The sequence below is a fragment of the Narcine bancroftii genome, chromosome 4 (assembly GCF_036971445.1).
Source record: "Narcine bancroftii isolate sNarBan1 chromosome 4, sNarBan1.hap1, whole genome shotgun sequence".
Classification (NCBI taxonomy): Eukaryota; Metazoa; Chordata; class Chondrichthyes; order Torpediniformes; family Narcinidae; genus Narcine; species Narcine bancroftii.
The window spans coordinates 182,213,869-182,237,625 of record NC_091472.1 but is presented as its reverse complement, the minus strand read 5'-3'; positions in this window follow the sequence as shown (position 1 = coordinate 182,237,625).

Here is a 23,757-nt window from a genome sequence, read left to right as displayed (position 1 = left end):
AGCATCAAATGAGTTGAAATGATCAGTCACGATATGCCCAGTGAACACATAAATCTGAAGACTGTGACACTCTTTCAACTATTCTGATAAACTACCATTCAAGCTCTGTTTCAATCCTGTCTATACTCTGCCATCTCACCCCAATAACAATGATTTATTCTGCCACACTTACAATATACTGGTCAGGCAATCAACTAATTGCTGGAGTAACTCGATGGGTTGAGCAGCACCTGTGGATCTGATGCATGGTCTTAACCCAAAACAATGACAATGCCTTTGCTCCTCTCTCCGACTTGAGTCCCTCCAGCATTTTGTTGTTTCCTGTAGATTCCAGCATCTGCAGTCTCTTCCATCTTCCGGCCAATCAAGGAGTTTTGACCTGTCATCTCTTTACATCAGCCTGAGGTGGAAGTTGCATTCTTACCTGTGGATCAGAAAGCTGTCTGTTCAAATTCTGACTTGCACATAATTCCAGCAGATACTTCAGTGTGGTGCAGAGCAGCCTCTTACCCTAGTAAAGATACCAAATTTTAGATAAGATGTCAAATAAAAGTTCCTTGTGTCTTCTAAAGTCAAAAGTTATTTTAAATAGTTGGAAAAAGTCTAGGAAACGTTGGCCAACATTTATTCCTCAAGCAATGCTCATTACTGATCTTGCAATCTTGTTCTTCGTATGTTAACTGTTACATTTCCTGCAATACAACTGTGGCTGCATTTCAGAAGTGATTTATTAATTGCGAAGCTTTGAAATTCTGAAATATAGTGCACAAATAGTTTTGTCCTCTTACCTTCACCTCGTTCTCACCTTCAACAAGCCCTTATGTTTACTTGCTTCTTCTCAATCTTTCTAAATTATTTCATGTTTCCGACAAAGCATTCAAGTCCAGATGGGCCTAGAAACTCAATAGAAAAGGACCCATATCAATCTGTCCAGGTCAGACTTCCAAGCACCATTTCTCTAAAATTTATTTCTTGGGATCTAGGCATCAGTAGGAAATCCAGCTTAGGGTCACTAATTGCCCTTGAGAAGGTGGAGGTGAAACAGCATCTTTAACCATTACGTTCCTTCCTTCTGATAAAAGTCCACAATGCTGTTGTTACGAGCCTAGAGGACCCCAAAACCCAGCAGCAATAGATATTCACCAAGACAAATTGTTACTTAAACAAAAGTTGCTTTTAATGATCTTTAAACATGAAAACAGAATCACGCTTTAACTTATCACTATTGATTTAACTAATCTAACTTAACCCCCTTCTAATTCTAAGCGCACATGTATGTAATGTGTGTGTAAGTTCAGAAAAGTTATTTGATTCACAGTCCAATCTCACTTCTCATTCCTCCAAGTTCACTGGTTGCAGGCAATTCTTATACTGTACACAGAATCTAACATTTATAAAGTTCACCAGGCTTTGGTGCTTGAAAGGTAAATGGTTACTGCTCAGAAAGGTTCTTGTCGGTTTTCAAAGAGAGATTTGTTGTATGCTGGACACCTAGCTAAAGAAACTTGCCCCCCTCAGGGTTCTCCAGGTGATAACCTCGTTCTTTCAGGTCACCAGAGATTTCCCTTTTGTTTCCCTTATTTCAAGTGAAACATTAGACAGCCAGTCCTCTCCGCTTGCATGAACCACAAGGGCTTTGACCAGGTTGAACTAAGCACTCACAACCAGTCTTCCAGATGGGGTTTTTCACAAGCTTGCCAGCTTGTCCTGTTCCAGTCCCAGCTGCTGTCTGCTGGCTGTAACACTGCAGAAGTGATTCTCTCTCTCTCTCTCTCTCTCTCTCTCTGAGAGAAAGCTTGTTTGACTCTCTCTGCTTGCAAAACCACATGAACCTCCTAGAACAGCAAGTCCACTCCAGACAGAAGGCAGCTCCTACAAGTTCTTTCATCTGTTGCCTTTTTGTAAACAACAATCCATTAGTGAAGTCTCTTGCGCACTCTCCAAAGCTTTTGCAAAGGCTGTGGGGCCGATATATCTATCATTAGAAGAGCTCCAGTATTTCAAATAAGATCTGTTTTACACTAATAAACCTTTCCCATTTTATCTCCCCAAACCATATCTGTATACTCCATCACACTGTAAAGTAGGGAATTCCAGGACAGAGAATGGGCGACAATGAAGGAAGAGTGAGGCATTTTCACATCAGGATGGTGTACAATTTTCTGACAAACTTGGATATTGCTTTGTGTCTCATCTTTGACCTTGTTAGCAGTCAGGATTGGAGGCTTGGGAGCAACTGTCAGAATAGCCAATATTGGGAATGGCAGTCCATTTTGTATAAGGTATATACTGTAACAAATGTGCAGCAGGAATGAATGTTTAGAGCAATGGATGGGGTGCTAATTAAGCAGGTACCTCTATCCTAGATGGGGTTGACCTTCTTGAGGGTTTTTGGGGATACTCTCATGTGGACAAGTTGCGAGCATTCCCATTGCACTTGTGCATTATAGATGGTGGAAGGTTTCGATTTATCGGGATTGAGTCACTTGCCAAAGGATTCCCAAATTTTGACCTGTTCTTGCAGCCTTATTATTTATGTAGCTGGTTTGATATGTTGATGACAGGAAAATTGACAATGGGAACACTTTTGTATATCAAGGCTAGCTGATTACGACTGTTCGAGGTGTTAATTCTCTGGCATTATTGTGGCATGACTGCTACTGACCCAAATGATGTCTTAGCACTGGTACATGCAAGGATGAATTGGATATTGGTTTCTGACCTATCTCTGATACAAAATTTGTAAAGAGTTCACAAAGGGATCAGCAATGGTCCTTGAGAAAGTGGGAGCTAGGTGGAAATTGTCAGAGAAGGTGATGAAACTTTTGTGTTCTAGCTTGAGGTAAGTTTTGAATGCAAGATGGGCACTGAACGCAGTCACAGGTCTCATGACACCTGGGAGCACTTGTGAGAGGAACACAAATACCAGAGTTAGCACCTATTTTACTGGCGCTAATCTAGCATGCTCGGTAGAGACAGACGACCAAAGAGATGTCCTGAACACTTGGAGGGAGAATACCAAGGTTCACAATGAAGTTGCAGCGGGAGACTTCCTGTTGACCAGATGCTCTGATTGAGATTCATGATTGATTTTACACAGCGATCCAATCCCATAGCGCGTAAAAGCATAAGCAAGTTAACTGGATTTCTAGACCACTGTTTTGTAACATGAAAAGTGTTGCAAGATTTAAATTGCTATACGTGTAGACATGCCAAGGATTTACACAATGTAAGATGCTGCAAGCAACAGCCTAGGAAGGTATACAATGGCTTCTCAAATTAATTAGAAAAGGGGTGTTAAATTTAATTATTCTCCAAGAGGAACATTTTTACTTGTTACAGATGCCCCAAATGAACACATGCACTTATATATTTACATTATGCAAAAAGCATAAATGAACATAAACAAGCAATATTTAGATCAATCAAACAATTTTAATTATGCATTCTAAATTCCCCAGCTTCTCTTTCTTGGAAGCATTATGGTTTTGTAAATCCACCCTGTCTTCCTGCAATTGTTCCTGAATTAATGGATAAGAAGTTGAATCAGTTGTGTTCAATGTCAAGTAAAAGAAGGAAAAGACAAAAAAAACCCACCAAAAATATTAAAGGAAGGAATAGGGCATTAAAATGGTATTTTTCTTCTATGTTGTAGGTTCAGAGGCATCAGGCCACAGATAAGGCAGAGACAGTGGGTTGTTTTAGAGCTGATGCATTCTTTTCACCACTCATATAGGGCCTGGTGTGCTCATCCATTTGAACCTGAGATACAGCACGGTTACAGGCCATTCCAACCCATGACCCCATGCCACCCATCTATACCCCTATGACTCTTGTTACGAACTCAGAGGACCCCAAAACCCAGCAGCAATAGATAATCACCAAGACAAATGTTGCTTTTAATTATCTTTAAACATGAAAATAGTATCAAACTTTAAATGATCACTATTAACGTACTTAACCTAACTTAACCCCCTTCTAATTCTAAGCGCACATATATGTAATGTGTGTGTAAGTTCAGAAAAATTCTTTGGTTCACAATCCCATCTCACTTCTCATTCCTCCAAGTTCATTCATTGCAGCAATTCTTATACTGTTCACAGAATTAAACATTTATGAAGTTCACCAGGCTTTGGTGCTTGAAAGGTAAATGGCTATCGCTCAGGAAGGTCCTGTCAGTTTTCAGAGAAAGATTTGTTATTCCAGGACATCCACAACTGATGCACTTCCATCAGCCACTCCAGTGTCTTGCTGACAAATCTTGCCCCTTCAGGGTTCTCCAGATGATAATCTCTTTCTTTTATGTCACCACAGAGTTACTTTTTGTTTCCCTTATTCCAAGTGAAACATTAGACAGCCAGACTTCTCCTCTTGCATGAACCACAAGTGCTTTGACCAGGCTGTCTTTTAAATGGGCTTTCCATAATATTGCTAGCTTGTCCCGTTCCAGGCCCAGTTGCTGTCTGCTGGTTGTAACACTGCAGAACTCATCTCTCTGTGTGTGTGTGTGCCTCTTGCTCTCTGAGAGAAAGCCTGTTTTACGCTCTCTCTGCTTGCAAAACCGCATGACCCTCTTAGAACAGCAAGTTCCTCTCCAGACAAAAGGCGTCTCCAACAAAATCTTTCATCTGTTGCCTTTTGTAAACAACAATCCATTAGCAAAGACCCTTGAGCACTCTTCAAAGCTCTTGCAAAAGCTCTGAGGCCCTGATATGTCTAGCATGGGGTAGAGCTCCAATATTTTAAATAAGATCTGTTTTAAAGTGTTTGCATGTGACCTACTCTAACAAACCTTTCCCAATTTATCTCCCAAAAACATATCTATATGTTCTGTCACACTCTTCTAACTCTGTACGTCTTTGGAAACTGGGAGACATGGAGCAAACCCATGCAGACACTGGTGTATTGAAACCCAGGTCACTTGCACTGTAATAAAGTCATGCTAATTGCTACATTAACCGTGCTTTTGATCAACAAAACAGTGGTTGGACTATTTAGGTTGCATACAAATTGCTCCTGTCAGTGGAGAAAAGAAGACCATTAAAAAAAATCACAACTAGTCATTGGAAAGATGGAGACTCGTGCTCCAATTCACAAATCAAATATTTATAATGAACATCTTCAAATTTAAAGCTGTTTAAAACAAAATAAAGGTGTTATCTGCAGAGCATTTATATTTTCAAAAACCAAATAAACTGACTGGGTATGATCCAAGATCATTAAATCTCACTGCTGCCATTTAATTGATACATAATATGCTTAACTGTGAATCAGAACAGGATATCACTGGGGGGAGAAATCCTAGTTGTACTAGTTTTCTTAAATATATCAAAGACTGAGTTGGAAAGCCTGATGTTGCATGATGTGCAAAATTCTCTTTAATTTACGGTAATCATGCATTTGATTTATTTCCCAAATTACTCCAGCGGTATTTTACCAAAATACGGCAAACTTTACCTATCAAAGAACATTGTGCCTAACAGTATGGAATGAGTTTTAAACCTGCCCTGGGTCCTGACCAGGTTGGAGGAGAGTCATTCCTCCTTCTAAAACACCAGCAGGTAGAAATATGCAGGATGTTATCCCTGGCTAAGGAGCCTAGAACCAAGGGTCACAGCCTCAAAAAGGAGATTGGTGGGGATGTGTAGGCTCAGACATGGATTGCATTCAAAACAGAGGTCAACAGACTCCTGGACATTAAAGGAGTCAAGGGATATGTGAGCAGGTCAAAATCATGTTTGAAGTCGATTACCAAATATGATCTTGTTGAACGATCAAGGAGTTACTCCTATTTCTAATCACCTTTGTTGAAATTCTATACCTGTGACATTGCCTGCTACTGTAAATCAATTAACCATCCTTCCTCTTTTACATTTTACAGTGAGACTTTGAGAGCATTGATGGATCATTTCATCCCTTCACCTGGTAATCTGTTGAAGGTGTAGGTCATAGAAACATCATGGCCTGCCCATCAATTTCAACCAAGTGTATTTTGAGAAGGATGCCTCATTTATCCCTCTCAAATGAAGAGTCAAAAGCTTTACAACTTAACCAGTGTTATCCTCCATTCCCAACACATTTCAATTCCCTGTCCCATTCCCTGGCTGACATGTTTGTCCAAGGTCTCATGTTCTCCCATACTGAGACCACCAGCAAATTGGAGGGACAAGACCTCATCTTCTGGCTGGGCGCCTTCCAACCAGATGGCATTACCATCAATTTCCTCCCCCTCCCGTTCTTCATTCTTTATTCTGACACCTTCCTGTTCTTTGCTTGTACCTTGAAGAAGGGCTCAGGTTTGAAATGTCAGTGATATCTTTATCTCCTTGCTGAGTCCCTCCAGCATTTCTGTGTGTTTTTAACCTCTATTCCCAACATCTTGCTATTTTGAAAGGCATTAAACATTTTCCTCTTCCATTCAGTCAGGAATGGCTAAGACACTGGACCATTGAATGGAGTCAATTGTGTTCAAGTCATGGACAAGGTCACATTCGAGATCTTCAGAGTGTTTCTTTGAGAAAATGTTAACTTCTTCTTGGTTCTTAATGATTTTGCCCTCATCTTAGGGATCAGCTGAGTGGGCCCTTGACTTTTAACCAGTTCTGAAGAATCTATGGTGTTATTAGTCTGTCCTCCATAATCAGTCTTTTCGTCCATGGATTTTCTGTTGGACCTCAGGCTTCAGTTGCTTGCAAAGCTGTTTCTTTTCTCTGGAAGAATGGTTGATAGCTGGCTGTTGATCAACATAGACTTGCTTTATTTTCAAAGTAAGCAAAAGCGTGCTGACATTTCTAGACTCCAGCGCAAAACTCCACTCCAATGTGAAATGCTGCCTCTCGGAAATGAAATTGCTCTTTCCCATTCCACAAAAACAGGTGGGTATATTTTTTCCCACTAATTTCCCCAACTGTCTGGAGGGCTAGCAAACTAGTCGATCAATGTGCCAATAAATAATACCGCAGGTGAAATGGAAGACAACTGGGTCTCACACTTTGTAGAAACTGCAGATTTTCATAGTGTACTTTCATTTGGCATTACAGTGAGTCTCAGACAGACACAGCACCAAGTAGCTCAGTTTTAAACAGAAGTCCCGGCAACAGTTTGGCCAGGACCAAAGGGAAAATGCAGGAAGTGTAAGGAAGCATGGTGTGTTTATATTTTTTTGTATTTTAATGTAAAGGCAATAAGTAAATTTACATCTTGGCACCCTAGCACAAAATTAGCATTGTAGATAAACCACCACCATAGAAAGCTTATGACTCCCTTTTTCACTGAAACCATTCATGTGAATTCTAGAGGACCAATGTTATATTTCAATGACAATTGGTTGCATCTTAATGTTCCTGTTTGGACTAATTTGATTCACATGTCAATATGATTCAGATTTGACATTTTCTGTGATTTATATCCAGTCTCACATTATCAACTGGTTTGTCAGTCCTGCCTCACAAATGGCATGTCTGATGGATAGAAGCCTCCTCTTCAAATTTCAAGGAATACCTTTGCTATCCTGCCATGTGATGTTACCTATTTTTAGTGTGAGCACATCCTTAGAATCAAATTTATCAATGGTCAGAAATTCAGTCCCTGGGAAAGTAACAAAGGAAAAATTGTTACAATAAATCTAAATATTGTTTGGTTGATTGAATCCATGCTGGTGTTGGACATTATTGCTCTTAATATTTCAAACTACAGCTGTATTTATATTAAAAACATCATTTTAATGGATTTTCAAATTGCAAACTGTATTTGAATAGGAAACTATTACTGAGCCCATGTCAACCTATGTCAGTTTTAGAGAGAAGTATTAAAAATATTTATCTTACCATTGTGCAGTAAGGGTTGTCTCAAAGCTATGAAGCCTGCATACAGAGTAGCTATGATCTTACATTATTTGAGGGACTACAGGAGCTCATAACTGAAACTGAAACAATCTTAAATGGATAGTAATTGGGAATTCCATGCAGTTGCCTTAAAGAACTGAGATATAAATTGAACAAGAATTATTGATGCAAATATATCTGCTTCCTTTTTCCAATGGGGTACTTTCATGGTGAAAGAAGGAACAATGAACATGCAGCTAAAATATCATGAGGTTGGGTAAATCAAGCTGTGCAACCAACCACTTTCACGAGGAGTCCTTATAGGGGAAGTTTTCTACCAGGACACGGAGTCTTACTCTTCAAATAACATGCAATGCTACTCTGGAGGGGAAACAAACAAACGCCCAGAAATAAGAACTTAACTTTGGAGACTTCTGCAAAATCATAGCAGGAGCAAACCTCAGTCATGCTGAATCACACTTGCCCACAAGGAATAAGCAAGCAGAAGATTTTGCTCAGAATAATCCGTACAGTCATTGTTTGATATGAGGCTTACACCAAAAAAAAAAGCTAACTGTCTTGACTAAGTTTCTGCAAAGTAAATTTGGGGTTTTTTTTAACATGAATTTTAAATTAAATGAAACATGTCATACCAGTCTCAGCAATGTTTGAATTAAAAGGCATGTCCGTTCAGCTTTCTACAGCCATCTTAAAAAATGAAAATTCACAATAGCAGGGAGAATACAGAAAAGCTCAGCCTTTTTTTGCATTTCTCTACCCGTTGACTTTACAAAACTGGAAAGGTGGCACGGTTAGCGTAGCGGTTGGAGCAACGCTATTACAGCGCCAATGACCTGGGTTTGAACCTGGCACTGTCTGCAAGGAGTTTGTACGCTCTCCCTGGGTCTGTGTGGGTTTTTCCCAGGGGGGGCTCTGGTTTCCTCCCACCCTTCAAAACATACCGGGGGCTTGTAGGCCAATTGGGCGGCATGGGCTTGTGGGCTGAAAGGGCCTCTGATACCAGGCTGTATGTCTAAGTTGATGAGACCTGCTACTGGCAAGATTGTTCTGTACTTTACTGCGATGTGAACTGGTTAATGTTAATGCAGCTGGAGAAGTGAGAACAAGCTCTGACAGAGTGGCTTAAAAAAGATCATAACCATCAAATCGGAACTATGGTTGATAGATAGAAAGTTAGAATCAATAAATCCATTTGAAGTCTATATGGTCGATCAATACTGAATCAAAATATAAGAAACGAGTGCCAGAGGAGGAGATTTATAAACCAGAATGCAGTCAGGATTGAATCCTTAAAGAAATCTACACATAACATAAACAAAAGGTGACACCTAGAGTTACGTTCATGACAGAAAAGAGCGATATGCTAAAAATTATAACCATGATATTCAGAAATAACTGAAGTGATATACAGAAGAGAGCACATGAAATGCTTAAAAATAGCTGTGCTGTGTGGGAAAGAATATATTACAGCTGAACACAAAGGATATAGGATCAAAACAGTTGGAAAAATGGCAGAAGTATAAGAGTGTTTTCTAATTATAAGCAAATCCCCTGAAGGAGGAATCAAGAGCATAGCCCTTAAACGCAGAGAGCAGGAAAAAGAGACAAAGGCTTCATAAAAGACAGACATGAGCTGATGCCAGGAAAGCACGGCTTGTAGACACAGACATCAGGTCAGATGAGCGAGAGGTCCCATGCTTGAACACAGATGTCGGTAAGGGACTGCAGCATAGCTAGTGGACATGGGCGCAAGCCAGCTACTGGAGCATGAGATGAGACAAAAACATGGTGTGCTGTGAGGGACTAAGTGTGTAGCGTTGATACAGGGAGAAGAATCAAGAGAATATAACACTGAAACCTGAGCACCTCTCAAGAACACAGCATGAAGAGAAATAATAAGTTCTTGAGACCTGGGTAAGGATAAAGACGGATAATTAAAGTGCAATAAATCCATGATAAGTTTTTTTTCAAATAAATATGAAAATCAGTTAGTGGTTGGATGAGGGATATTGTTGCGAATACAAGGCAAAATGGACTTGAAAGTGAAGTGCAGCACAAAAGTACAAATCCGATAATGCACGTGTTACCATCGTTTTCTTTAGAATGAGGCTGTGCATTATTCAGAGGGTGTGGATTGGAATGAGGCAGGGGAGAACAGGGGTGAACAAAAGAAGCACCAAAGTAGGCCTTCACACAAAAGAGGGTGCAGAGGAGATTCAATAGCATGTTTTCCTTTCCTTTCCCTCCACTGGGTTTCTTCAGTAGTTTTTTGTAAAAATGTGAGAATATTTCAGGTATTGAGAGGTGCCGAGTTTGCTTTCCACTGAGCAGAGAAGGCCATAGAAGCGAGTATAATTATGAGAGGCAAAAGCAGGCGGTGGATGGCCTTTCTCTGGGTGCTCCGATTTCCCTCCACATCTCAATGACATGGGGGTTGGTGCGGTCTCTGTAAATGTCCTCCATTATGTTGCCAAGTGCTAGAATCTAGGGAGAGTTCATGAGCATTTGAGCATTAATGTAAATGGGTGGTTGATGGTAGGCTGGGTCTCAGTGGGACGAAGGGCCGATTCTGTGCTTTATGACTCCTATAGTAGAAAACATTTCTCCTTGACGGAGGTGTCTAAAACCAGAGGAAATAGGTTTCAGGTAAGAAGTAACAAGTTTCGATGGGATCCGTGGAAGATTAATTTCATCCACAGGATAGCTGATGTCTGGGATATAGTGCCCAAGAAGATGGTAAAGCAGATATTGTCATAGCTCTTAAGAAGCATCTGGATAGAGACTTGAATTGGCAAGATGTTAAAAGTGCTGATAAATGGGATAAGAATCTATCTGTATTGATGGTCAGCATAGACGTCAGCATGTATTTACATTGCAGGACAGTATGACTCCATGAGTTGATGACATGTGGAACCTGTGTGGCCATTCAACAAGATGATGACTTCAAATCCACTTCCCCATCTGATCATCGCATACATCGATCCCTCTGGATCCTAAAAGTCTAACCAACCCTGCTTTTATTTTATTCTATGCTTGACCACTTCCAGGCATCTTGGAGTGAGAACTGCAAAGATTCGCAACCTTCAGATGATAAGGTTTATCGGCCTCAATGCATGCCCTCCCACTCTGAGAAATTGCTTCTTGGTGTCCACCTTGAAAAGCCTTTTCAGAATCACCTATCTTTGTAGGGGTGCAGTGGGGAATAATGGTAGATCTCGCAGTTACTGTGCGAGTAAGGGAACAAAGGAAAAGACTTGCATATACATAGCACCAATCACAAATTCAGACTAGTTTGAAACATTTCACTGCAAATGGAATGTTTTCTGACATGTAGTTACTTGAGTGAGACCGATTCTAAATCCGGTTTGAAGATTCAAATCGCTTTTCAGAGAATAAAGCTGAAACAGGCTAACACTGTCAGTGAGCTGACTATCTGATATTAACCCAAGGTTACATATGTACCCATGGTTCGTGTGCCGTGGCCAAGCAAGCTGGGACGTGGCAGCGAGGTCCTTGGGTCGTAGGTTTTATATCGGAGTGGCCTTTTCCTATGCAGGTTTCTTACCCGGGCTGGAGGGGCCTGCCTCCCCTCCTAGGTCGGTCCATACTGCCCGGACCAGGGCCGAGGCCGCCGCAGTTCACCTGTGCCTGGATTGGGGCCGCCGCCTCCCACTCCCTGCCCGGACCGGGGCCTCCGTCTGCCTCACTCGACCGAGGCCGGGGCCGCCGTCTCCCCCTTGTTCCTGCCCGTATCGGGGCCGCCGCCGTCTACCCTTCGCCCGGACCGGGGCCGGGGCCGCCGCTGCTCTCCCTGTGCCCGGACTGGGGCCGCCGCCTCCCCCTTGCTCCTGCCCGTATCGGGGCCGCCGCCGTCTACCCTTCGCCCGGACCGGGGCCGGGGCCGCTGCTGCTCTCCCTGTGCCTGGACTGGGGCCGCCGCCTCCCACTCCCTGTCCGGACCGGGGCCTCCGCCTGCCTCACTCGACCGAGGCCGGGGCCGCCGTCTCCCCCTTGCTCCTGCACGAAAACCAACAAGGTCAGGTCAGATACAGCAATGAGCTCCCTGAACCCTTCTCCATTAACAATGGCGTGAAGCAAGGCTGTGTTCTCGCACCAACCCTCTTTTCAATCTTCTTCAGCATGATGCTGAACCAAGCCATGAAAGACCCCAACAATGAAGACGCTGTTTACATCCGGTACCGCACGGATGGCAGTCTCTTCAATCTGAGGCGCCTGCAAGCTCACACCAAGACACAAGAGAAACTTGTCCGTGAACTACTCTTTGCAGATGATGCCGCTTTAGTTGCCCATTCAGAGCCAGCTCTTCAGCGCTTGACGTCCTGCTTTGCGGAAACTGCCAAAATGTTTGGCCTGGAAGTCAGCCTGAAGAAAACTGAGGTCCTCCATCAGCCAGCTCCCCACCATGACTACCAGCCCCCCCACATCTCCATCGGGCACACAAAACTCAAAACGGTCAACCAGTTTACCTATCTCGGCTGCACCATTTCATCAGATGCAAGGATCGACAATGAGATAGACAACAGACTCGCCAAGGCAAATAGCGCCTTTGGAAGACTACACAAAAGAGTCTGGAAAAACAACCAACTGAAAAACCTCACAAAGATAAGCGTATACAGAGCCGTTGTCATACCCACACTCCTGTTCGGCTCCGAATCATGGGTCCTCTACCGGCACCACCTACGGCTCCTAGAACGCTTCCACCAGCGTTGTCTCCGCTCCATCCTCAACATCTATTGGAGCGCTCACACCCCTAACGTCGAGGTACTCGAGATGGCAGAGGTCGACAGCATCGAGTCCACGCTGCTGAAGATCCAGCTGCGCTGGATGGGTCACGTCTCCAGAATGGAGGACCATCGCCTTCCCAAGATCGTATTATATGGCGAGCTCTCCACTGGCCACCGTGACAGAGGTGCACCAAAGAAAAGGTACAAGGACTGCCTAAAGAAATCTCTTGGTGCCTGCCACATTGACCACCGCCAGTGGGCTGATAACGCCTCAAACCGTGCATCTTGGCGCCTCACAGTTTGGCGGGCAGCAGCCTCCTTTGAAGAAGACCGCAGAGCCTACCTCACTGACAAAAGGCAAAGGAGGAAAAACCCAACACCCAACCCCAACCAACCAATTTTCCCTTGCAACCGCTGCAATCGTGTCTGCCTGTCCCGCATCGGACTGGTCAGCCACAAACGAGCCTGCAGCTGACGTGGACTTTTTACCCCCTCCATAAATCTTCGTCCGCGAAGTCAAGCCAAAGAAAAAAACATATGTACCATCAGAACAACATAGCAACACTATTTACAAAACAGAATGTGGGAGCTCGACCTGGAAACCTGGACACCTACAAAAGACAAGTCATCAGGAGCACAGATATTTCTAAATGGCTTTAAATATTTCAATATGCTTGAATATTATAAATCTTTTTTCAGCACAATTTATTGGAAATTATTCTCCACTGGGTTAACATTCCTTCTCAGAGAACAAAAGTGCAAATTTTATGGTTATTGTCAAAAAAATCCCTTCCTTTGAAGACATCTATGGGAAGCGTTGCCTCAAAAAGGCCACCAACATCTTCCTGGCCACAACCTCTTATTACTGCTACCTGCACCTAGAAGGTACAGAAGCCTGAAAGCCAGCACCTATAGGCTCAAGAACAATTTCTATCCAACAGCAGTCAGCCTCTTGAACCGACCTCTGTTACACTAACCAGAGAACTGTTCCGCAAAAGGACGATCTGCCCTATTGTAATGCCATTTTTTAATTGCACTGTGAATATTTATTATCAAGCTCTTTTTTTGTATTTATTGTCTATTTTTAATTAATCTATATGTATAGTTATTTTTTTATAATGAAGTGTCTATTTCCAGAGCCGCTGTAGTGGCAGCGCTTCCGCTGCAGACCCATGGGTAGCGAGGGAGTGGCATTGCAGTGGTGCCGCAGGGTCCATCCACCGGTCGACTGCCGTCAGCTCTGCACGGGCTTTGACAGGCCCATTTAGTTGAAATCCTGCAACCGCCGTCCTGCGCCCAAGATGGTGTCGCCTATTAATTAGCAGCAGCCACTGCCTCCAGGGAAATGAAGGATTGGAGCAGGACATCAGAGGACTGTCAGAGAGGGAGAAGCAGAGGAGAGACGACCCGAGGGGACGGCGACCGTGACAGCGGACCAGTGAGGGGGCTCTGCGGATGAGGGGCCTGTGCATGTGATGGGCTGCTGGCGACTCGAGGCGAGGAAACCGTGCAAGCCGCGGCTGCTAGAGACCGCTGTTGGGAGACTCACACCGGGCTGCGGACTGCTGCAGACTGGCTCAAACTGGCTGAAAGGGTACCAGGTATCGGAACCTGGATATGAGGAGGTGCCGAGGGCGCTGAAGGGTTCCTGACTATGTCGGAGGTTCAGATCTGGAGCTCAGGTTGCCCAATGGTTTGGACTGGACTCTGAGGAGGCGGGAGATGCAGAAGCGCTGAAGGCAAATCTACCATCCTCGGTGACTCTGGGGAGATTCTCTTTTACTTCTCGCTCTTTCACTGTATGTCTGACTGTAAGAGGCACTTAGGCAATTTCTGCTGGTGGCGAATCTGTCTGCCTTGCAGCAGGCAAAAAGAAATTTCATGTAATATGATACTATGACAATAAATTAAATCTTGAATTTGGCTACAGTAAGGAATTTTGGTGCATATATACAATGGATATGACAGTAATCTCATTATTATCAAAAGTATTGGCATTCTGGTGGAAGAGTACTAAAATTGAATTGTACAATGTTTAATGAGATTTGAATTTTGTTTTAAGATGGTGGTTTATATGACTAATATGATGATAGATGTGAAGTTAGTTGATATTTGGTGAAGGTTTATCTCGTTAGAGAAAGTTTTTTTTCATCTTTTTTTTCATGCTACAATTTTTTTTAAGAATTGATTATTGTTTAAGAATTTTTGATAGATAATGTTACTAACTTTACTAATTTTTTATATTAAGTTTGAGTTATATATATGTTTCATCTTAACTCCGTTTGTTAAATATATGCATTTAAGTTTGATTTAAATATGTTTTTTTAAGTCTGATATTTTAGTATTAATTACTTTTCTTTTTGTTAGTATTTTAATCGGTATGTTTTTGTTTTTTTTTTGTAAGTGGGTTTTTTTTCTCACATATATTATTAACTTTATTAATTCTTCACTCTTTATTTTGGGGGGAAAGGGGGGGTTGGACTAATTTGAGTTGGGTTATTAATGTGTAATAATTATTGGGGATACTGATACTGATATTGTATTGTAATTTTATTATTTTATTCTTAATTTTTTTTAAATGTAATCCTATATGTTATTCATGTTATAAAATCTTTAATAAAGTTTAAAAAAAGAAGTATTGACATTCACTCATTTGATTCACATCGAAGTACCTATGGTGCACAGAAAGAATCCCTTCTACCCACCTAGCCTGGAATTCCACCATGCACCCATAAACACTGATCCCATTTTCAATCTCCCCACAACTCCACCAACTTCTCCCATATTCTCCCTCTCACAGACACAGGAGGGGCAGTTTACATTGGCCATTCAACCCATCAGTCTTCATATGTTTAGCTATGTATCTGAGGGAAATGCACAAAATCACAGGAAAATGCACCAGCTCTGGTCAGCTTTGGAGAACAGGCATGACCCAGTGTAAATAGAGCCTTGAAGCAGATATTCACTGTGTTACTGTGACACGCTGTGGTAGCAGCAAGCAGACACAAAACACTAAAGACTGTTCTACAGGCTTTATTCTGCTCAAAGTCTGTACACATCAGTTTCAGCTGTGGTGGCTCCTGAGTGACTGGCTCTGGAGGGGCTGCCTCAGGCTTGTATTCAGGTCAGCTGATTGACAGCCGGCCAGGTGGAGTCAGCCCCCAGGTGGTCCTTCTGCAGGTACAGAGATCATCCCCTGCAGTAGGCTAGTGGTCGTATCACCACAGTTACTCTTCCTTGTTTACTTTCTGATCATGTCCTGTACTTGTCCTGTTTATTCACTGGCAAAACCCAGCTTCAAAGAAATCCTCATCAGACAATTCCTGGGCATCACAATATTGCTGTTTTTCTTATCCACTGAAGCAAACTATTTAACATTAGCCTATCCAAAGCAGTTAGTGGGCATGCACTGCCCTCTAAACATGGAAATATTGTTCTGCAAATAAAAAAGTAAAACTGCATGTGAAAGGACAACTTTGGGCTGAACCTATTTCCACGATATGGTGAACGTTTTCCTGGAAATGGTGATTCATGCTGCAGCATTGTTCTAAATATGCAGTTGATGACTTCGACATTTAGTCTTTGGGGGCAGGACAGCTAGCGTAGCTGTTGGGACAATGGCAGTGGCCTGGGTTCAAATCCAGCACTGTCTGTATGTTGTCCCAGTGTGTTTGCGTGGGTTTTCCCCCGGGGTGCTTGGCTTCTTCTCACCCTCCGAAACGTACGGGAGTTGCACATCATTTGGGTGTAATTGGGCGCCACAGGCTTGTGTGCTGGAAGAGCCTGTCACCGTGCTGTATGTCCAAATTTGAAAATCTAAACTTAAAAATTTTGAGAATGCAATGTCCACGTTTCAAGCAATTAATTTTCCCAGAAGAGCATCTCTTTCCGGTGCAAGCTCCTGAACATTCAAAGGTACGAATGAAGAGGAGCAGGAGAACGACATTCAGCCCCTTGGACATGCACCGAGTTCAACAAGGTAAAGACAGATCAAATTCTAACCACAATTCTGGAGTGTCCCCAGTAACCTTGTGTCTTCTTGCTTGTCCAGAACCTACCTAACACTATCTTAAAATATATTCAAAGGCTCTGTCTCCACTTTTGAGAAAGAAAGTTCAAAAGACTTATGACCCCTCTGACGGCAACCCCAGCATGTCAAACATTGATCCACAATTCTAGATCAGTTGTTCTCAACTAGTAGGCCACAGCATGTTTCCACATCTCTAGAAATGTTAAATAAAATACTTCAAATTAGATAAAGAAGTGTTTCTTACAGCCCTGCCTATGACTTGAAAATATTGCTCAGTCATACTGAGGGCCATGACATGTTAGGCCTGAAGCTAGGTGGGCCTTAGACCAAAAATGGTTGAGAACCACATTTCTAGATCCTTGAACATCCTCTCCACATCCACCTTGTCAAGGACCCTCAGGATCTCGGATGCTTCAGCCAATTCGTCTTTCACTCTAAATTTATGCAGAGACTGGTTTAGCCTCTCAAACCTTTTCCTCACCCAATTCATATGATGGCCACTTCTGTCACTTCAAAAGCAAAGAGACGCACTGACGTTGTACTCCAATTGCTCCAAACTTCACCCCTCCCTCTTACTGTAACTTTCTGGCGCCCTCCAACCCTTCAAGTTATCAATTATCTCACAGTTCTTAATTTTAATTGCCCATTTTCCATATTGGGGTCCCAGTTTCCAGAACCCCACGTTTAGTTCTCTCTTTAAACATTTCTTAAAACTCAAATATTTGGCCAAGCTTGACACAAAATCTTGTTTGATAACATTTCCATGAATCTCCTGAGGATTGTGTTGAGATGCTGTATCAATGGAAGTTTTTGTTGCCAATTCTTTGCTGACATTGAAAGAAACTGCATAAATGAAGTTCAAAAACATTTGGAACCATATCCCTGTCAATAGAAATAGTAGCGATTAGGAATTTAGGGAATGAGGATGTCTATCAGCCCTTAAATGAGCTGATCATTGTAGAGAAAATATGACTCATTGTGTCAATGTGTCATGTTATAGTGAGGTACTTGATGTGAATCACCCTTGATGAAGCAGTTAGTGCAATGGTATTGCCGGTACTGTGCCAGAGAGCCATTTTCAAATCTGGTGCTGCCTGCAAAGGGTTTGTATGATCTCTCAGTGTCCGAGTGAGTTTCCTCCAGGTGCTCTGGTTTCCTCCCATGTACCAGAGACGTACAGGTTTATGAGGTTCATTGCTCACATGGGTGCATTTGGGCAGCAGGGGTTTGTGGACCAAAAGGACCCCCTTTACTGCGCTTTTTCTCTAAATTTAATAAAAATTAAGAATCAAATGTTATATGAACTTGGTGGTCATAGGTTATTTTGCAATCAGCTGCTGATGTGATAATTTCCATGTCAAAGGACAGTTTGGTCTCACAAAAGGAAGGAAATTTACTTGAACTTTTTCAGATGTATTGGAGATCCCTTTGTATAATGCTGTTAAACAGGAGACAATTTACTGAGGGTCCAAGATTGTAAGCTCATCTTGACAGATAGGAGGAATGTCAAACATTTTGACATTTTTGATGATGCCGCTGTTCCTTTATCTCGCATTCTGGCTTAAATGTTCAACGCCGCAGCTGTCATGAAAATAGATGCATTTACACCGGATGTGTGTGAGCAAATGAGGCAAGCATATGAAAAAAGCCTGGCCATCTCTAACTTCCGGCTCCCTGACCCTTCAAAATACGGCTCAAAAATTCTGCTGATTTCAGCCACCTACGTCTGAGAACATCTGGCCTTTACTGTGACTTGGTACCATTAGAACCTGGGAAACTTGGTGGAAAAAAGTGAACTGCTGGAGGAAATCAAGCAGCATCTGTGAAGGCAAAATGGTGGTCTATGTCTCAGGTCAAGACCCTGCAACGGGACTGCAGGGGAATAACACGGAGACCTTCGGGTCCTGACCCGATGCTTTGGGCCGGTTGGGCATTCAGAAGGATATTAGGAAGTAGAATGTTGCAGAAATCTTTAAAAAATGTTCTTCAAGATCATGGAAGCCAGATTTATTGATTATTTCAAACTGTAATTGATAGAAGTATGGCAGTCAATAATACTAAGGGTTAATGAATGGTGATATGCAAATATATTTAAGATATAGGTCAATAGGGATCTAACAGAGTTTCAGAGGGGCTAAGCAGTCGACTCATTTACTTACCAGTGGTCCATGTTTCCACGATGAGGCTGTCTTCAAGATTACCACATTGCAGTTCTGAGAGGTTAGGATGAGCATCCAGCCTAGAAAATGGTATCCATTGGTTTATCGTCGATATTTTATTTGTGATTTTCCAAACTTAAACTCGAACAATCTTATCAATATTAACGTTGACAACATGAACATTGATTACAGTTTACAATTATCAATTCTATACAAGGTTTTCTGTGGAGTTCAAGCTTTATCTATCCCCTTCCCTCCACAACCGTTACCCCCTCAACGTTCAACACTTAACACTTAACCAACCACAACATTCGGGACATTCAAAACTAAGGAATGAAACATATATCGGGGGTTTAGGGGTTTGTCACATCACGGTGGCCGGTGCTCAGACTATGGTATCCATTCCTTATGAAAAAGCTGCAGGAAGATCTGTGGAAAAGAGCCCAAGGATTCTGGATCTCTCTACTCTATTGCTAGCTAGATAGCAATATACCGCAGAAGCAGAAATCTGGAGTAAAAAGAAGGGCAGTGGTCCATAACTGGAGAAGAATCGGAGGTAATGCTACCATTGGTATCACTAATACAAGGTGTTTATAAAAGTCCCTCTTTACTTTGGTGCAAAAACTCACTCAACACACTGCAAGGGGTGCAAGCGGAAAATGACTGATATTTCTAGTGGAGTTTTCATGAGGGTCCAAAGCTTACTTCACCTTAAAAGTAACCATTGAAGGGAAGAAATGCATTAAAAAAAACAAACACATAAATACTGTAACCTCAAAAATGTTAGGGTTCAAGGAGGTTACTAGAGCAACGAATAAGGGATCTAAATTTGTAGCTGTTCACCAGGCATCTCTGTATTTGGGTGAATTGGGCACTTTGATAAGCGAGCACATTGTCTTAAAAAAATACATCCAGCAATGCCAGGTTATTCAATCTACTTTTTCTTCCACAATATATTACCCTCTGTAACAACTATAAATCAAAATAAAGTCTAGTGTGGCTTGAGAGAATTATAAATCGTAGGTGAAAACATTCCTGGCAAGAACAAAAATTGCTACCATGTTTCGAGTCTGGATTTTGCCATATTTCAGCTCCTGCATGCTATCTTTCCCATTTTGAAATTAATATTTTTCAGTCATGCATGGATACGTGATAGCACCTATTAAACATCCAAAGGAAACAGGTTGAGGCAGGAGCTCTGTAATCTTCTCTGCATATGTATCCCAGCATCCCTCTCTCCCAATCCTTCCTAGCTGCCACTTGAATTAGCACCAGAGGATTATGGGACCACTGGTCATTAATCCAGGTGACAAACAGCACCCAGTGTGAATATTTGCACCCAGAAATTGAAAAGATTAGGCGATATTTGACAAGGATTGACAGGCTTATCGCCTTCAGAGCAGCAACTGTTAAATATTCATGACTTGGATAGCTGGGAAAGCCCTGAGCTAGATGACTTTTGGCTGTGGGATTTATCCCATGTCTTGCCAAGACAGAAATAGGAATGCAAATTCAAATTTTCACATACACGCTATGAAAGATGGGCAAATAAGAGACGGAAGACATGTGTGCACAATTATCATCGGGCTGTTTGTCTGCATTGTTAACCCTTCCCCTCCCAAAATTAGAAAAGACAGGTAATTTAAAGCAGATGATTATATTGCTTACACAAAGCAAAAGAGTAAATCACTGCAAGATAGAATTTAGACAATTAAATCAGTTTATTTAAAATAGCGTTATGTGTAAATTTTAGCACTTCCGTTTTTAGCCACTGCTTTAACAATTTTTTTGATTATTCTCTCACATTTCTCCAATTTTACTTGATATCCATGATTATCAACCTACTGAATGTAATGAAATAAGCCCACAGGCTCTGAGGAACATGAAGATGCAGCGAGGTTGCACTTGCAGGAGCTGTGTATGTGTGACTTTTACAGAAGGGTGTTTAATCCAATTTTCTTCACAGTAAGCTAGTCCTTGTGGCGATGACTGCAACTGTATCGTTAGGAACAAGCAGCAATGATTTTTGCTTGTTGTCTGACAGGAAATATCCTCAGCTACTCAATGTTTGTAAGTGGACTGGGGCATGCCATAAGGAACCAGAAGGGACATTTGCACAAAGGACAGAGGAACAGAGGCATGTGCGGGGCATTAAATTTGCCAGCTATGAGTTATAGAGAAAGGTTAAACAGGTTAGGATTTAATTCCCTGGAGCGTAGAAGAATGAGGGGAGATTTGATAGAGGTATTTAAAATTATGAGGGGGACAGACAGAGTAAATGTAGACAGGCTTTTTCCACTGAGGGTAGGTGAGATATGTACCAGAGGATATGGGTTAAAGTGAAAGGGGAAAAGTTTAGGGGGCAATAGGAGGGGAAACTTCTTCACGCAGAGAGTGGTGGGAGTGTGGAACGAGCTGCCAGCTGAGGCGGTGAATGCAGGATAAATTTTAACACAAGAAGCATTTGGACGGCTACATGGATGGGAGAGCTATGCAGGGATATAGATTGGCTGCAGGTAAGTGGTTTGGCACAGACTAGAAGGGCCGAAGGGGCCTGTTTCTGTGCTGCTGCATTCTATGCAGCAAACGACAGATTAAAGCATGATTTTTAGAAGACTTTTGGGTGGGGGAGAGGAACAGGAGGCTTGAACCCATACTTTGCTTCTCCATTTGTGTAAATCAATTTCCTTTGCAAGGAAACTATAACAAAGATTGTATCTGTGCTCAAAATTAATTCTTGTTCTTCTGTTGGTTATTGCAGTAGCAGGTGAGGGCTGCGTGTGCTTGTTTTTTTTACAAGCATTTGCAGAAGCTATCATACACAGAATTTGTGGAAACCTTGATACATTGAGCTGGTAAAGGTATCTTTTAACAATCTAGCAATATATTATTGTTGGGGGTTGACAGGAAATGATTAATGCACACCCAGGAAATCACAGAATCTGGGCAGATGGAGAAAAGTGGAAAGGCAAGAGGGGGAAGGAGGGAATGGAGAAGAGAGAATGGATAGAAAAAAGGAAGACAAATAACATAAACAGAGGAGGTGCTTGATAAGTGCCTGAAATTAAATCCATTAATGCCCATTGTTCAATCAGAAAATTACCCAAGTCAGGTCATATTGTTGGCCTTCTTTGGATCCCAGAATGTACCTCACCCTAACATATCACTGGAGGAAAAGCAATTTACTGGTGCACAGCTTGATTGAATGGGGATTCTCACACCTGGAGGAAAGAATTGACATCACACATAATAGTTCCCCTGGCCTCCCAGGACACAGCTCCTCTTTCCAAGCATTTATGTCACGAATGACAGGTCATTATTTCTTGGTGCCATCTCACTCTCCCCTGCATGCTCTCTTCTTCACACCAGTTTCACTGAATGTTGTTGGCATTTGGTTGCCAAGGAGAGTGTGTTTTTAAGAACAAAGGCCTTCTCAGCTTAGCGTGATATTTGTTGTATGAGGCTGCATGCAAGTGAACCTTACCCTGTCAGCAAATGCACAGGTAGAATTTTGTCTGTAAACTACCTTTTAGCCTATTCCACAATCTTTGCAGTGGATATCAAATATTATTGTGCACACGTGATTTATTTAGGTCACCAGAAAAAAGGAGTGAAATCCAATTTCCAAGTGGTAGATTTTGGATTCCCTGCAATGTGGAAGTCATCTTTATTTCACCCCTTATCTTTGACCTCTTCATCCATGTGTCTTCAAAATGGGCTTCCCTCTCAATCAATCTATTTTCTCCTGCTTTTCACTTATGCTAGAGTTTATAGTTTGTGAAATTTTGAGGATGTCATAATCCTCTTGATGAGCTATTGAGAGTGTCTGGTGAGCTACATCACAGTGTGTTACGGCAGCTGCTGAGAAATGAATTGGAGGTCAATCCACAGGACCATAAGACTCTTCCTTCCCCCCCTTCCTGCCCCCACCCCCCCATCGACATGATCTACCAGGATCATTGTCGAAGAGGGCGTTCAAAATCGTTGAGGATGCCTTCCACCCCACGCACAGCATCTTTCAGCTCTCCCATCGGGAGATACAGGAGTATCAGAGCCAGCGCCACCAGGCTGAGGAACAGCTTCTTCCCACGGCCAGTGAGAATGCTGAACAATCAAAGGAACTGCTCACACTAACCGTCGGAGATTCTAATATTCCTAGAACAATATTTTTTAATGTGTATATGTGTGTGTGTGTGTGTATTTTACATATATGTATATACACATACATACACATACACACACACACACACACACACACACACACACACACACACACACACACACACACACACACACACACACACACACACACACACACACACACACACACACACACACTTGTCCTACATATGCATTATTTGTCTGTATTTGCATTATGTTCTGTTGTGGTCTACATCTTTTTCACCGAAGTCCGGAAACCGCTGTTTTGTTGGGTTGTACTTGTCCAATCAGATGACAATAAACAACTTGACTTGAACTTCTCTTCTTACAATTTCTTCAGGTTCTGTTTTAGTTGCAGAATTCTATGAGACATCTTTGTCTTGACAACATTCGACTGCGTATGACTGATAAACATTTGCAAAGTCCAATGAGCATTACTGCCCGACAATGTTTGAATGGTTAGGTTATTAAGATCCTGAGTCAGGCATACTGGAAGGCTGAACTATGGTGAGGTAGTGATGGGTGCTTCAATGTTGACCTGAGTGTTCTTGGAATAACAAGTGTAAATCCAACTCTTACATTGGTTTGCAGAAAGTTTCCTGTCTGATGCACAAGGCTCAACCACTTGGTCAAGATTCTGGAAGCCAACTTAAGCCATATCCTTGTTTAGTTACCATGGCTGCAATCAGGGAAAAAAATTAAATCTCTTTGGATTTTTCACTAAATTAAAAAGCATAATTTTAGTCACTCTTTAAATTAGCACAGAATGAAATCAAGTGAATAAAATGATAAAATCAGATTTTATCACAGCTCAAAGA